General features: G+C 42.8%; 1 protein-coding gene and 1 long non-coding RNA gene across 2 annotated transcripts in view; one reads left to right on the top strand and one right to left on the bottom strand.

Moving 5' to 3' along the window:
- Positions 1-13432, top strand: part of LOC110530335 (XK-related protein 4) — a 62752-nt gene that overhangs the window by 11242 nt on the left and 38078 nt on the right. The window lies entirely within an intron of this gene.
- Positions 9257-10691, bottom strand: LOC118965544. Its single transcript, XR_005052931.1, has 3 exons — positions 10485-10691; positions 10155-10372; positions 9257-9687 (listed from the first exon to the last, which is right to left on the bottom strand). It is a non-coding gene; the product is annotated as an uncharacterized LOC118965544 (long non-coding RNA).

The raw sequence follows: 13432 nt of genomic DNA, 5'->3' as shown, positions 1-13432 counted from the left end.
AGGAGGGAGAAGGATTTAGCAGACAGAGGATAGGATAGAAGAGGAGAGAATAGTGGGAGAGAGACAGCAAAGATTGCAGTGGCGCATCTGGGTAGGGATGGAGGAGAGAAAAGTAAACAAAGTAGGAATCAGAGACACGGAGGGGGGTTACAGTGAGATTAGTAGGCAAACAGCTTCTAGTGAAGATGAGGTACAACATATTGCCTGCGTTGTGAGTATGAGGTGACTGAGAAAGAGTGAGATCAAAAGATGCAAGGAGGGGAAAGAATGAGGTGTAAAGAAAATAATTGAAGTCAGGCGTCGGGGGGTCGAAGCCGCCTAGTACGATGTGTGGTGAGCCATCATCAGGAAATTAGCTTATCAAGGTGTCAAGCTCATTGAGGAACTCTCCAAGGGCACCTGGTGGGCAATAGATGACAACAATGTTAGGCTTGAGTGGACAAGTGACAGTGACTGCATGGAATTCAAATTAGGAGATGATCAGGTGTGTGAGGGAGAAAATAGAAAATCTCCAGAAATGAGTAGCATGAGTCACCACCATGACGACCAGATGCCCTCGGACTATGAGAGAACACCTAGTCAGATGACGAGAGAGCAGCTAGAATAGCAGCGTTCTCTGGGGTGACCCATGTCTCTGTCGGTGCCAAAGTGTAGGGACTGAAGGGCAATATAGGCTGAGATTAACTCTGCTTTATTGAACGCAGATTGGCAGTTCCAAATGCTGCCGGAGACTAGGAAATCCACATGGGTTGTGCACGCAGGGTACAAAAAATGATATGGGTTGCAGTCACCGGGTCGTGAGCATCTTTAAAACCTACAGAGAGAGGAGCGAACTGGGATAGAAATCACACACATACTTGCCAAAGCTACAAAAGAGCTAAATGAGATCATCAGAAAATAACTAGGTAAGATACTCAAGTGAGAGAGTGATGTGGAGCCTTCCTCTCTTTACTTCCTCAAACAACTTGGCAGAACAACTCGGAAGAACGTCTTTGTTTCGGCAACAACATTGTCGTTTGACAATACCACCATTTACAGCTGCCACTGAAAAATGAGGGGGAACTAAAAGTACTAACACTAATTCCTAGCAAAGGTGAAAGACATACCTCCCAGAACTGATGCTGATTGCCTAGTAGAGGTGAAGAAAACACCCCCTAACATACAATACACCCACAAATTAGCAAGACTGTTAGACAAATAGGCCTGAAACTAGTCCACAGCAAGTCACAAGTACTGAGCAATGATTTAAGTAGGCTACTAAGTAAAAGACAGCAATTAAATGAAATTGCCCTAGCAAGACAATACCAACAGCTAAAAATGCCGCTGGAGAAGAAGGCAGATGTTTTACGTGTGCCCAACCGATCGTGTTTTTTTGTTTGTTTATTTGTAACTTATTTTGGAAACTTATTTTGTACATAATGTTGCCGCTACCGACTCTTATGACCGAAAATAACTTCTGGACATTACTCACCACGCGATTAATCATCACAGACTGGCAGAATCCTTTTTTTCCTTTAATGAGTCAGATGAGCCCAACAATAACAATCTACTGCTTTCTCGGGAACAGGCCCAGATCCCCGTGATTTGTGTGAAGAGGAGGCAGAGAAAAAGGGGCAAAAGGGAGATCTGCTTTCTGGGAATTTGTAGGCGATCAAATAAACCCCCACTTCCTTCCATTCTGCTAGCAAACGCTCCATTGTTGGAGAAGAAAATGGATGACCTACGAGCAAGATTAAACTACCAACAGGACGTTCAAAACTGTAATATCTTATGCATCACGTAGTCGTGGCTGAACAACGACACTATCAACATACAGCTGGCTGGTTATACGCTGTACCGGCAGGATAGAACAGCGGTGTCTGGTATAAGACAAGGGGCGGCGGGCTATGTATTTTTATAAATAACTTTGGAATATCTAAGTAAGTCTTGAGCTATTGCTCGCCTGAGGTAGAGTATCTCATGATAAGCTGTAGACCACACTATCTACCTAGGGAATTTATCTGTATTTTTTGTAGCTGTTTACATACCACCACAGTCAGAGGCTGGCACTAAGACAGCATTGAATGAGCTGTATTCCGCCATAAGCGAACAATAAAACGCTCATCCAGAGGCGGCGCTCCTAGTAGCCGGGGACTTTAATGCATGGAAACTTACATCAGTTTTACCTCATTTCAATCAGCATGTTAAATGTACAACCAGAGGGGGAAAAAAACTCTGGACCACCTTTACTCCACACACAGAGACGCATACTAAGCTCTCCCTCGCCCTCCATTTGGCAAATCTGACCATAATTCTATTCTACTGATTCCTGCTTACAAGCAAAAATTAAAGCTGGAAGCACCAGTGACTCGATCAATAAAAAAGTAGTCAGATGAAGCAGATGCTAAACTACAGGACTGTTTTGCAAGCACAGACTGGAATATGCTCCGGGATTATTCCAATGGCTTTGAGGAGTACACCACATCATTCACTGGCTTCATCAATAAGTGCATCGATGACTTTCTCCCCACAGTGACGATACCCCAACCAGAAGCCATAGATTACGGGTAGCATCTGCACTGAGCGAAAGGAGCAGGTTGACAGCTTCACGTTCCTTGGTGTCCACATCAACAACAAACTAACATGGTCCAAGCACACCAAGACAGTTGTGAAGAGCGCACGACAAAACCTATTCTAGCCACCCTAGTCATAGACTGTTGTCTCTTCTACCTACATGTACATATTACCTCAACTAACCGGTGCCCCAGTACCCCCCGGTACAGTGCCTTGCAAAAGTATTCATCCCTCTTGGCATTTTTACTATTTTGTTGCATTACAACCTGTTATTTAAAATGATTTTTATTTAAATTTCATGTAATGGATATACACAAAATAGTCCAAATTGGTGAAGTGAAATGAAAAAAAAAACTTGTTTCATAAAAAATAAAAAATAAAAATTAAACGTAAAAATGGTGCATGCATATGTCTTTACCCCCTTTGCTATGAAGCCCACAAATAAGATCTGGTGCAACCAATTACCTTCAGAAGTCACATAATTAGTTAAATAACGCCCACCTGTGTGCAATCTAACTGTCACATGATCTCAATACACCTGTTCTGAAAGGCCCCAGAGTCTGCAACACAACTAAGCAAGGGGCACCACCAAGTAAGCGGCACCATGAAGACCAAGGGGCTCTCCAAACAGGTCAGCAACAAAGTTGTGGAGAAGTATAGATCAGGGTTGGGTTATAAAAAAATATCAGAAACTTTGAACATCCCACAGAGCATCATTAAATCCATTATTAAAAATTGGAAAGAATATGGAAGCACAACAAACCTGCTAAGAGAGGGCTGCCCACCAAAACTCATAGACCAGGCAAGGAGTGAATTAATCAGAGAGGCATAAAAGAGACCAAAGATAACCCTGAAGGAGCTGCAAAACTCCACAGCGCAGATTGGATTATCTGTCCATAGTACCACTATAAGCTGTACACTCCACGGAAGAGTGGCCAGAAAAAAAGTAATTGCTCAAAGAAAAAAATAGGCAAACACGTTTGGTCTTTGCCAAAAGGCATGTGGGATATTCCCCAAACATATGGAAGAGGTACTCTGATCAGATGAGGCTAAAATTGAGCATTTTGGCCATCAAGGAAAACGCAATGTCTGGTGCAAACACAACACATCTCATCACCCCAAGAACACTATCCCCACAGTGAAGCATGGTGGTAGCAGCATTATGCTGTGAGGATGTTTTTCATCAGCAGGGACTGGGAAACTGGTCATAATTGAAGGAATGATGGATGGCACTAAATACAGGGAAATTCTTCTGGGAAACCTGTTTCAGTCTTCCAGAGATTTGAGACTGGAACAGAGGTTCACCTTTGAGCAGGACAATCACCGTAAGCATACTGCTAAAGCAACACTCGAGTGGTTTGAGAGGAAACATTTAAATATCTTGGAATGGCTGAGTCAAAGCCCAGATCTCATTCCAATTGAGAATCTGTGGTAGGACTTAAAGATTTCTGTACACCAGCAGAACCCATACAACTCAGTTTTGCCTTGAAGAATGGGCAAAAATCCCAGTGCCAAGCTTATAGAGACATACCCCAAGAGACTTGCAGCTGTAATTGCTGCAAAATGTGTCTCTACAAAGTATTGACTTTTGGGGGGGGGAATAGTTATGGACGCTCAAGTTCTGTTTTTTTGTTTATTTCTTGTTTGTTTCACAATAAAATAAAATAAATTGCATCGTCAAAGTGGTTGACATGTTGTGTAAATCAAATGATACAACCCCCCCCCAAAAAATCAATTTTAATTCCAGGTTAAAAATGCCAAGGGGGTGAATACTTTCGCAAGCCACTGTATATAGTCTCGCTATTGTTATTTTACTGCTGCTCTTTAATTACTTGTTACTTTTATTCTTATCCATATTTTTTAAAACTGCATTGTTGGTTAGGGGCTCGTAAATAAGCATTTCACTAAGGTCTACCTACACCTGTTGTATTTGGCCCATGTGACTAATAAAATTGTATTTTATTTTATTGAATCATATGATGCAACATAAGCTACTTATTATATGATGATCATGTGATGCCCTCCCACATACTGAAGTATACCTAAAGGTGTACAAACGGTCTTTTTTGTGTAAAATACAGTGTTTACTGTGTCAAACCTACTTCCTCTCACTTACACATTGCAGTATATTAGTACTTGCCCACTCAATCCCAGTAGACCATGTATTTATTTACCTAGTGTGGGACAAGCTGTTGCTATGACATCAGAACACCATTCTAGAGGATAACTCAGCAATGCAATGCTGTTGAGGCAGCTGAAAATAAACCACAGCAATTACACTTTCAATTAGTCGTTTTCCGATTACGTCATACTATATGCTTACCTGTTGACACCTGCTGGCTAGTTAGTCTGGATGAGTAGACTGCCTACCTGTATCGTATTGTGGTGTGATGTTGGATGGTGCTGGGAGGGAGAGAAAGAGAGAGGGGGGAGGGAGAGGCCACACACACCAGATGGGCTCACACTGCCCGCCCAGCATCAGGAAACAAACACCCCGGCAACTGGTGTCGCTCTCTCCTAATTGCCCCATAGTGAAACAGGATGTTTCCGCTCCCTTCCAGTACTGCAGTTTGAGTGCCTTTCTTTTAATTAATGTTGCAACATGCCTCATTTAACAAACAAACAACTTCAAAGTGAATCAGTGCTGCCATGGTGCGCTGTGTACATCGTGTATTTATTCACTGCAGACCCTCATCCTTCCAAAAGAATGTCTTACTAGGAAACACCCTGTGAAATGCATGTTGCTGTTTTTTTTGTTTTTTACAGTTTCCTGCATGTATGTCCTGTTTGCTTTGGGATGGTCAGCCTTTGGACAAAACAATGATGACAAACCTACTTAGCTACCACTTTTTTATTAAATTCACTGTGAGGCTAATACATATCATGACCGACTGACCTAGTGGGGGCAACTTAATGACACAGCAGTATAACCCTGTGCATTCCATATTGATCTTCATTAAGAATCCCTACTTAAAGAGCAACTTGGTCCTGAATGTTTGTGATGCATTACAGCGCTCTTTAGTGGGTCTTGATGCTCCTGATGGTTTATTGGCAGTTTAATATTTCATTTCTGTATGGCTTGATTGCGTCTTACAAGGTGGACTATAAAGTATGATTGCGTGATTGACCGTAACATCCCCTGTGAGAGTCATCAAACCATAGATTGTGTAGAAATTAAACAGATAATAGTTATTCTGTATAATGCCGTTTGTAAGTTAACTGTGGGAAATAGTGAAAACAATATTATACCTCTGACTCAATGTCCAAAATAAGGTCTGACAAATTTAAACCTCTGTTTTTAACCATATTTGTTTGAATATGGTGTATTGAATATTAACTTGAGGAATTACAAAGAAAATGGAAGTTGATTCAATTTATAACCCGGTAAACAGAGGAAAATTCCTAAGGGCTACGTACCTCACAGAGGAACGCTGTTTCCTTAAACTGCCACATTTCAGAGAGACTGCTTCTTATACCAGTGAATGGCCCAACAAGTAAGCCTCCTAAATGTATTGCTGTGGTCATGAGTGGAGCAGCTTGCTTCCATTGAGCTCCTCCATTACAGAGAAGGCATTCTGTAGGCTTTAGCAGCATGGGGGACTTAAAGCTGATACATACTCCCCATTCAAGGAGTAGAAGGATTGTATAGGATTGGAACCCACTACTCCAGTCAATACAGAGCGAGAGCAAGCAACACACTTTAAGTCCCATAATGCACAAGGCTCCCAGGGGGATACCTGGCTGGAGTGTTCCATCAACAACACTGCTCCAACACCCCCTCTACCACTTTCATCCATGTCAGTTTTTTAAATGATCTCCCCACCAGCCAATGACACACAAGGTTTCATAAAGACCTGTGCTTCTTTTTCCTCTATTTCCTATAATCAGAACACCAGAGGAAGTATTTGCTCTCCCACTGACGGCATAACACAGCACTTCTTGTTCCTGAAGGAGTCACAGAGAGAGTAGAGGAGAGCAGTGTCTCCATCAGGGAGGGATGTCCACCTTGGATGAACATTTAACCAGATGCTCAGCCTATCGAATCGCTCTTTCTCTGTTTTCCCCTCTCAACCCACCCCCTCCAGTTTTGGATGGACCTGCCACTGTCCATTTGTTCTCTGGATTAAAATGAAGACCCTTACCCCATAAAGCCCCCCCCCCCCCCCCCCCCCCCCCACATACACACACACACAGTGGAGGTGCAGTGCGATGAGGCCCATCCGTGAAGCCCAGGGGGGCCTGATTCTGCTCCAGGTGGCTCCAAAGCTGCAAAGATTCCAGACCCTCCATTTACCATCCCCATTATATACAAACCTTTGTTTGTTTTTTTGCATTGTTCTTAACTTGTTTTGTACATACAGTTGAAGTCGGAAGTTTACATACAATTAGGTTGAAGTCATTAAAATTAATTTTTCAACCACTCCACAAATTTCTTGTTAACAAACTAAAGTTTTGGCAAGTCGGTTAGGACATCTACTTTGTGCATGACACAAGTCATTTTTCCAACAATTGTTTACAGACAGATTATTTCACTTATAATTCACTGTGTCACAATTCCAGTGGGTCAGAAGTTTACATACACTAAGTTGACTGTGCCTTTAAAGAGCTTTGAAAATTCCAGAAAATGATGTCATGGCTTTAGAAGCTTCTGTTAGGCTAATTGACATCATTTGAGTCAATTGTAGGTGTACCTGTGGCTGTATTTCAAGGCCTACCTTCAAACTCAGTGCCTCTGCTTGACATCATGGGAAAATGAAAATATTTTAAAATCTATACAAACAATAGTATGCAAGTATGCAAGCGACGAGAGGCTAATCTGCCCTTGCCTTCTGTTCTGATAGCTAACGTTGAATCATTGGAAAATAAATGGGACGAACTGAAACAACGTATATCCTACCAACGGGACATTAAAAACTGTAATATCTTATTTTTCACCAAGTCGTGGCTGAATGACGACATTAAGAACATACAGCTTGCTGGTTATACACTCTATCGGCAGGACAGAACAGCATTCTCTGGTAAGACACAGGGCGGGGGCCTATGCATATTTGTAAACAATAGCTGGTGTACGATATTGAAGGAAGTCTCAGGGTTTTGCTCGCCTGAGGTAGAGTATCTCATGATAAGCGGTAGACCACACTATCTACCTTAGAGAGTTTATCTGTATTTTTTGTAGCGGTCTACATACCACCATAGACCGAGGCTGGCACTAAAACCGCACTCAATGAGCTGTATTCCGCCATAAGCAAAAGGAAAACACTCATCCACTCATCCAGAGGCGGCGCTCCTAGTGCACAGGGACTTTAATGCAGGGAAACTTAAATCAGTTTTACCTCATTTCTACCAGCATGTTAAATGTGCAACCAGAGGTTAAAAAAGTCTAGACCACCTTTACTCCACACACAGAGATGCGTGCAAAGCTCTCCCTTGCCCTCCATTTGGCAAATCTGACCATAACTCGTATCTTCCTGATTCCTGCATACAAGCAAAAATGAAAGCAGGAAGCACCAGTGACTCGGCCAATAAAAAAGTGGTCAGATGAAGCAGATGCTAAACTACAGAACTGTTTTGCTATCACAGACTGGAATATGTTCCGGGATTCTTCCGATGGCTTTGAGGAGTACACCACATCAGTCACTGGCTTTATCAATAAGTGCATTGAGGACGTAGGATCCACAGTGACTGCACGTACATACCCCAATCAGAAGCCATGGATTACAGGAAACATTTGCACTGAGCTAAAGGGTAGAGCTGACACTTTCAAGGAGCAGGACTCTAACCCGGAAGCTTATAAGAAATCTCGCTATGCCCTCCGACGAACCATCAGACAGGCAGCCACCCTAGTCATAGTCTAGTGCCAAGTCTATGTCCAAGATGCTTCTAAACAGCTCCTACCCACAAGCCATAAGACTCCTGAACAGCTAATCAAATGGCTAGGGATTTTTAGGGATTTGCTTAGAACTGCATTGTTGGTTAAGGGCTTGTAAGTAAGCATTTCACTGTAAGGTTCACTGTTGTATTCGGCGCATGTGACAAAATTAGATTTTAAACTACTACAGCTACTTCTCAGAAATGGCCTCCCAGAGTAGAGCCAATAATAGAGCAGTCATGGTGCCAACAAGCTCTTCAGGCTGGCCAGCAGGTTGCATATCTCTCAAAGATGAGCACCCGCCCTCCCAGGCTCCATGTCGGTGTGAGTGTGTGTGAGTGTGTGTGCCAGAGTCTTGAATTGGCACACAGAGGCTCCATTTGAAAACATCTGTCTCACGTGTGCACACGTGCGTGCGTGCATTATAGAATTATAGGATCTCTATGGTGTGTGAGGCTTGGGTATCGGCCAACGTGCCAGGCAGTCCTGGGTCCATTCCTCTACAATCTGCCCACCACGTGATGGGACGTTAGGATCTTTCTCCACCACCTGGATGTTGAATATACCCCTGGCTTAGAGCTGACACAAGATAGTCAGGATGACGTGTTTCAGGAGCTTCTTTATCTATTAATAAGTGCAGTAACTTCTGATTATGGGCCACCACAGAATAGATCCACTTCATAGTATATTAACCCTTGTAGAGATGAAACGGTATGAAAATTTCACATGACGATTATAGTGACCAAAATGATCACGGCTATCAGTATTATCACAGTATTATTAAAATGTGCTGAACATTTTCAAAAAGTACTGATAGACACACTGAAATCCTTTCACCAAGTTTTATATTGAAAACCAATAAACAACAAAGAACATTAGCAGCACTATGAAATGTGTGTGTGCATAAACATTAAAATAATAACGTCACCATTAAAGATGCCACCATGTGGCCATGAGAGGTAAAAGTTTCCCTAGTGCAGATTTAAATGAACACAACCTTAAGTAAGCAAATCAAATAAACAAACCACAAATTAAATTAGCAGCACTGACTTTGTATTGAGGCACGTCAACCTTCATCAGCCTCAGAAAGCCAGGCCTCTCAACAAATTGAAATTGCATCATGTCCTTTGCAATGAGGTCTTGAGCATTTTTGATGTGGGTGCATAAGCAGCCTGCCTTATAAATGTTTGCTCGAGTGTTTGTGTCACAACTGTAGATGAGGAGGGACCAGTAGCATCACAGGGTTTGCCTGCTGCTCGCCCACTCTGTAAACAAGGGAATAACACATGTATTATTATTATTATTATTATTATGTTACATTATTATTAACACACACACACACACACACAATTTACATAAATACAAAATGAGTCTTAAGAAGACAGTGATAGTAATTGCAATGAGCCCGACAATTTACATAAATACAGGAGTCTTTTATAGGAGTCTATAGTGTTCCTCCTGTTGAAACACTTTTACAACCAAGTCGACGTCTGCTGGATTTTAAATGAACAAATTATGTTGGTTGGGTATCGTGTGCAATGGGCGAATAGAGTCTGCAGACACCCAATCATACAGCAGCAGAACAACGTGTAGTGTTTTTACAAGACTAGGTAACACTGAACGCTTCAGTTGACATTATTGACAAGCTATTAGCAAGTCAGACAGACAAACCATGACATTTTCCCCCATTCCGAAGTCCCCACATCATGCATTGAGCTAAAAGTTAACTTACCTTGTGTAGGCTATAACGTAGTGGGTGGTGATCACGAATATGACTCAAGAGATTTGAAGTGTTGCCCCCTTTCGCAGCGATTGTTTTTGCATGTTCTGGAGACAGGGTGACCATCTTCGATTAAGTTTCCCTCGGCACTCTTGTAAAACCAAAAATACGACCACACTTCAGATTTGGTCCTCTTAGAAGGCTCAAAAATCTCCCGGCGCTTTCACTGCCTTCCGCCATGTTTTCACGCAAAACAAAACACACGTTTCATTACCACGGTTTTAATGATAATTCAAATTTGAAACGGTAATACGAATCATTTCATCCCTGCATTATACTCACAGTTTACGAATGTAGTGATAATAGTGTTCTTTGGAAAAAATCTGACCGACTAAAATATTTCAAACACATGAATGACTTCAGAATCGTATCACATTATGATGAACTGCCTGCATTAAGACTTCAGATCTCTATATCATTTTTTATTTTTTTATTATTACAGGGGTGCGGTTGGCAGGCTTCTGTCCTGCGCATCTCAGATTATGGTCTTTAACATAGGCTCCTGCCGAGTTTATTGGTCTCCATGGCAATAGAGGTGGAGACTAATGGCTTTTTCTCTGTCTTTCTTTCATTTCTGATGTTGTTGAGAAATTAACCTGGCAGTGAACAGCTAGCTAGCTACCTGTCTGTCTGTATGTCTGTCTATCTGTCTCTCCGTGTCTTTCTGATGCAAAAATGTACTTTCTATGCCTGTGATATGTGGATGTCCCCAATAGCTATCTTAAAATGAATGCACTAACTGTATGTCGCTCTGGATAAGAGTGTCTGCTAAATGACTCAAATGTCAAAAATAATGTCTGATATGTAAGAATGTGCTTCATTAATGGTATTTTGTGGTGATAGAATTACATCAGCAGTGATTGTCATCACACACTGTCTGTTGTTTGATGGTAACAGGCAGAAATTTGAAGGAAAAAAATGTTTTCACAGAAACAGAGTACAATCACCTACATACTGCTATCAAACACCCACACTACTTTCAAGCTCACAATATTAAGGCTCTTCCTCTGATATATGAAATGGCCTAAAGCAAAGCAGTTGTTGTATTGCATGTTTTACATATTATATTTTGTACTGAAAATAGATACTAGATTTTACATGGCCACTTCATAAGCAGACACTTTCTGTCATTCCATCCTTTACCTGTACTAACATATGAGGTGTTTGTGTATGTGTGACAGAGATGCTCTCTAAAGAGGCCCTGTGCTTTGTGCGTTTTGAAGATTGTCACTCTCTGAGTCCTCAGTCAGAGCAAGGCTGCTGTGTGTGTGACTATGGCTGTGTGCAGGCCAGGTCAGGGAACAGTGCGTTGTCAGCAGGACAGCTGCAGCGTGAGCCATGATGTGCAGTCAGTCAGTCCTCTCCTCAGAACCAGGATACTGCTGTTTGCTGCTAACCAAACACGGGCCTGGGGGGCCATTTTAGTGTCAGGGGTCCCGGCACCTTAGGCTCACTAGTCAACCCTACACTCACAGGACACCATCCCCCTGACCTTGAGTGTCTTGTGTGTGTGATGGTGAATGCACACTTTTCCAATATTATATCAAACTGTTAAATACAAAATAGTTCTCATTTCTAAAAATAGAAATGTAAGATTGGACCACTGTAAAGAAAGAAACTAGCACACCACACTTCTTCCATTATCAACCAATAGCAGGCGAGTGACAGGGGCTCTGTCGCTGCTGCAGTAGTCTAGTTTGCTGCTGTCACTTCTCGTTGATTGTGTTCTCTGAGTTTGTCTCCAGGCGGTGTAGATGCATGCCGAATCTCACCATGACAGTTCTACAGAGGTAACTCTGGGTTTGATTATTCAGGCCAAGGCTCTGGTGTTGATACATTCACTTCCTGCTAATCCTACTGCTGCAGTCCCCACTGTCAAGTCAAACCATTCTGACCTCATCATGCCTGCCTTAAAACCACTCACCCCTACTGTCACAGTAAACTATAACGACACAAGGCGAGACCCAGATACAGACATGGGAGGCAGATGGTTTGAGCTCTCATATATTTATTATAGTCCAAGAGGTAGGCAAAAGGCAAGTCGGGGACAGGCAAGAGTTCATAACCAGTTCAGAGTCCAAAACGGCACAGGGCGGCAGCAGGCAGGCTCGAGGTCAGGGGCAGGCAGAATGGTCAGGCAGGCGGGCTCAGAGTCAGGACAGGCAAGGGTCAGTACCAGGAGGACGAGGAAAAACAGGGACTGGGAAAAACAGGAGCTAGGAGAAAAATGCTGGTTGACTTGGCAAACAAGATGAACTGGCACAGACAGACCGAAAACACAGGTATAAATACACGGGATAATGGGGAAGATGGGCGACACCTGGAGGGGGATGGAGACAAGCACAAGGACAGGTGAAAAAGATCAGGGTGTGACAGTAAACATTACTAAGGACATGCGCATTAAGTAAATCGATAGGCCCTTGTGCTTATTTGATGGATGAGAAAGAGTTTTCATTGTGAACATGGTGCTAAACACACCAAAAAAAGGTTTATTTGGCTTGTAATCATAGTGGATCCCTTTTTGGTGCTATATACAGTGCATTCGGGAAGGTCCCACAGTTCACAGTGCATGTCAGAGTAGAAACCAAGCCATGAGGTTGAAGGAATTGTCTGTAGAGCTCTGAGATCTGGGGAAGGGCACAGATCTGGGGAAGGGTACCAAAAATATTCTGCAGCATTATATGTCCCCAAGAACACGGGCCATCCTTCAATCGAATAAGTTTGGAACCAAGAAGACTCTTCCTAGTGCTGGCCACCCTACCAAATTGAGCAATCAGGGGAGAAGGGCCTTGGTCAGGGAGGGGACCAAGAACCTGATGGTCACTCTGACAGAACTCCAGAGTTCCTCTGTGGAGATGTGAGAACCTTCCAGAAGGACAACCATCTCTGCAGCACTCCACCAATCAGGCCTTTATGGTAGAGTGGACAGACGGAAGCCACTTCTCAGGAAAAGGCACATGACAGCCCGCTCTGAGTTTGCCATGAGGCACCTAAAGGACACTCAGACCATGAGAAACAAGATTCTTTGGTCTGATGAAACCAAGATGGAACTCTTTTGCTTGAATTCCAAGCATTACATCAGGAGGAAATGTTGGTGGCAGCATCATGCTGTGGGGATGTTTTTCAGCGGCAGGTCCTGGGAGACAAGTCAGGATCAAGGGAAAGATGAAAGGAGCAAAGTATAGAGAGATCCTTGATGAAAACCTGCTCCAGAGCAAAGGTTCACCTTC

Source organism: Oncorhynchus mykiss, chromosome 8 (assembly GCF_013265735.2).
Source record: "Oncorhynchus mykiss isolate Arlee chromosome 8, USDA_OmykA_1.1, whole genome shotgun sequence".
In the NCBI taxonomy this organism is placed as follows: Eukaryota; Metazoa; Chordata; class Actinopteri; order Salmoniformes; family Salmonidae; genus Oncorhynchus; species Oncorhynchus mykiss.
This window is presented reverse-complemented; position numbering and strand designations above follow the sequence as displayed.